Source organism: Xenopus tropicalis, chromosome 5 (genome assembly GCF_000004195.4).
Source record: "Xenopus tropicalis strain Nigerian chromosome 5, UCB_Xtro_10.0, whole genome shotgun sequence".
NCBI lineage: Eukaryota > Metazoa > Chordata > Amphibia > Anura > Pipidae > Xenopus > Xenopus tropicalis.
Genome location: NC_030681.2, coordinates 149,110,861 through 149,115,024, shown reverse-complemented (window position 1 = coordinate 149,115,024; position 4,164 = coordinate 149,110,861).

The window sequence follows — 4,164 nt, the reverse complement described above, 5'->3', positions numbered from 1 at the left end:
TATAGGGACCGCCTGTTATTGCTTCCTGATTGCTTCCTCAGCTTCTGAAGAGGTTCTATCATTTCATAAGGCTCTTGCCACATGACACATTCTTACTTGGTGTTTCAGGGCACGGACGGAGCACACTCTGCGGAACGAATATGCACTGTCTGCCCTTACTATGAGTAATAGGATTACACTAATTACTACTTTTGTTTGGGTGATTATCCGTAGGGTTCAGGGTGTGTGAAAGTCTTTCTGTTTGAACTGGCCCTACATTTGTATGGACTAGAGGTAGGATTACCTTCTAGACTGGGCTGAAAGAAGACAAACAACCTGTAAAGACTTTTTATAGGAGTTGTGACCAATTGAAACTCAGGATACAATATCCAATACCAGCAGTTACAAAACATCTAAAACCAACAGAGACACGCCATCGCTTCTGCCAATTAGGTGTAAATAGATTCCAATATCCAGTGTGGGATTCTACTTTTTAATCAACTGTTGTATGTGTAAAGGTGGCCATACACGGGCCGATTGTAGCTGCGGATATTGGTCCCTTGGACAGATTCAGCAGCTAATCGGCCCGTGTATGGGCAGAACCGAGCGGCCTGGCCGACCAATATCTGGCCTGAAATTGGCCAGATATCGATCGGCCAGGTTAGAAAATCCAGTCGGATCGGGGACCGCATCAGCTCATTGATGTGGTCCCCGAACCAACTGCCCCATGGCCGCAAATGTATATTTTTTTCAGCTACTTGCTACCCGATATCGCCCACCCGTAGGTGGGGATATCGGGTAAAGATCCATCGCCAAGCGAGCAGATCTTATAGTGTATGGGGACCTTTACCCTTGTGAGCAGGGAGAACAAATAAAACAAAATACAAAAAACCCCACAAAAGTGTAAGAATGGTATGTAACCTTATTATGGCTGAAAACAGGCCAATTGATGTTGTCTTAAGAGAAACAGTTCAAAATTCATTGCATTTCAATATATAACACATAGAGGGCAGTATATTGATAAAGAAGGGGAATGGATTTATTAAAATTAAGCAGAGAAGCAAATTACATCATAATTATTATTGAGACCAAGTGGTTTTCTAGATTGTAAGTAGAAAATCCACTTGATAACAAATCGTAACAGTCAAGGGATCATGTCTCCGCCCCTTATTCCGCCTCCTTTTATGTTCAGATTGCAATTGACCCTGTTTTGATCATTACTGTAAAGGTCCCCATACACAGGCCGATTGTAACTGCTGATATGGGTCCCTTGGACCAATTCGGCAGCTTATCGGCCCATGTAGGGGCAGGAACAAGGGGTCTGCCCGACCGATATCTGTCATAAAGTCGGCCAGATATCGATCAGGCAGGTTAAAAGATTCAGTTGGATCGGGGACCGCATCGGTTCGTTGATGCAGTCCCCGAACCGACTGTGCCCATTGCTCCCGTTATAATTCGATCGTTTGGCCCCAGGGCCAAACAACCGAATTAGCCTACATTTTCCCAATATCGCCCACCCGTTGGTGGGGATATTGGGAGAAGATCCGCTCACTTGGCGACCTCGCCAACGAGCGGATCTTAACTTGTATGGCCACCTTAACAGAGGAACCACACTAAAGTACCTAGATCTTAGCATCTCCGCATTTTACCAAAGTAATGACCCAGGTTTGTGCTATGACAAGTGGTGAGAACCTTAGAAAGTGGTGGAATGTTCAAATCTAGAATAAAGCTCATTAATTTGAATGTGTGCTTTGAAAAAAAATCCTATTCTCCAGCTAAGTTTTCATTTTAGGTCATTGTTCATCTTGGCCTACAGAAGGAGCGAACATTTTGTAGACTTTTGGCTTGTATGACCCATCAAGACCCACCACAACCCACCCCACAAATGATTATTACACCACTTTCTATTGAAATGAGTGCTATGGCAACTTGAGCTTGATATTGAAACAAATGCCCCACTTGCACATTTCTCATGGCTAGAGGTATATTTACAAGCAGTACCTTGTGTTCCTTCTTGTTCCTCAGGCTGAAGGATGGGTTATTGAAACTCTTCTCAACAGCATTGGTCTTACTTTTCCAAGAGACTTGTTTATACATGGAATTTATCTCTGATTTCCCTTTCTATAAGGATCGATTGCTTCTTTATCTATGTGGATTTTTGTGCATATTAAGGGGCCACCATATGACTTGCTGCTACAATGCTTAACTGATATGTGCAGTAGAAACATCCATAAGAGAGATTGTTGAACTGTTCATTCTGGGGTGACTGGGGCAACCGGTATGGCTGACTATGTTTCACATTATTTCTCTCTCATGAACTTTAAAAGTAAATAAAAAATATGTCCCCTTTTGGCTAATTGACTTGATGGTTTAGATCTATGACTATTACTTGAGACTTGTGTCTAGGTGATGCACTTGTACCTGAAGAAATATTTGGGAGAAGCAGTTGAACCCTTGGCTTCTAAGAACTTAATTGTCATTGGAGTAATAAAACTAGTGACTCAGCTTTTGTCACAATGTACCTGGTGTGAACTCTGAGTTGTTTATATGATACAAATACTGATCACCTTCTCTTGCTCTACTGGGAGGGTACCTTCTAAGAAGTTAAAGCATAGTTTGAGCTGGCAACATCACCACCATATTTACAAGGAAAGGGGAGATGTTTCCAGCTCCTTGATCCCTAATGTGTACACTATAAAGGGCAAACTTTGGGAAAGTGGTTGGCAAAGCCTACTGTATCTCCCTTATGAATCCATAGAGCAGTAGTGATGGGCGAAATGTTTCACCAGGCATGGATTCGCGGCGAATTTCCGCGTTTCGCCATTGGCGGATTGTTTTGCGAAATGGATGAAAAAAATCGCTGCGGAAAATTCGCAGCACGTCCAAAAATTGTCGGCGGCGTCAAAAAAGAATAGTCGCGGGCGTCAAAACAATAGCCGCGCAACAAAATAATAGCTGCAGGGGACAATATAATAGCCGCGGGCGACAAAATAATACCCGCAGGAGACAAAATAATAGCCGCGCGTGACAAAATAATAGCCGCGGGTGACAAAATAATAGCCGCGGGCGAAGAAATAATAGGCGCACGACAAAATAATAGCCACGGGAGACAAAATAATAGCCGCGCGACAAAATAATTGCCGTGGGCGACAATTTTTTTTGCCGCACAACATTTTCGCCGTTTCGCTAATTTTTTGCCATTTCACTGATCTTTTGAAAGATTCGCAAATTTTCCGGCTAAACGGAACAGATTCGCTCATCACTATAGAGCAGTTTATTCTGAATAATCCAGATGGAAGTGGGTGTAGAACTGACCAGCCTGATGACCTTTTTCGAAGCTTTATGTCCCTTTTGTTGTCTGCACTTATTACCAGTGTTGGACTGGCCCATCAGGATACCATGAAAACTCCCAGTAGGCCCAGGTGTCAGTGCCCCCCCCCCCCCCCCCCCGCTCACCCAACCATTTGCCTTGTATGCCTATACCATGGCCATTCCTCCTTCTATTTGAAAAGAAACAGAAGAAATGGAGGAAAGGATAGATAATAGTATGTAAAAAGAAGTAATTAAGAGACTAAAGAAAGTTAATGATCAGAAAAGGTGGACCAAAGGTCTAAGGTTTTGTGGTGGGCCCCTGGCACCTCAGTCCGACACTGCTTATTACCCTGTAACTTATGTAAGTTCTGTGGCATGGGGACCTAATTTACATGACACTTTAGGTTGAAAAGATATATTCCTCGTGAAGTTGAATAATGCCAAGAGGAAGGAAAGGAAAACCACCAGCAGGCAAGCCTTCAATTCACTGGTAACCTGATTTACGGGCTGTACACAGTAAAGTTCTCAAAACACAACCACAAACGTACAAACAGAAAAGGAATTGTGCAAGCACTTCTTAAGACTATCACAATTCTTCTATGGAACACCCACACGTTTCCAGGGATTCTCAATGGGCTTTAATCCAATAGACAATCCTCAAAATCAACAAAAGGATTAATATCTTTACTGGTCCCGACTGTGCCAAACCAGTTATATCAGAAGTGTTGTGTTTTATTGTGATTCTTTAACACACAATAATTATAGGAATTGAGCCTGTGGCATTTTTTTCTGTAGAACAAAAGTTATTTGTCATACATATGTTTTCTTTCCTGTTTTATTAACCGTTTCCCTTCCACATTTTGTGATATTGTG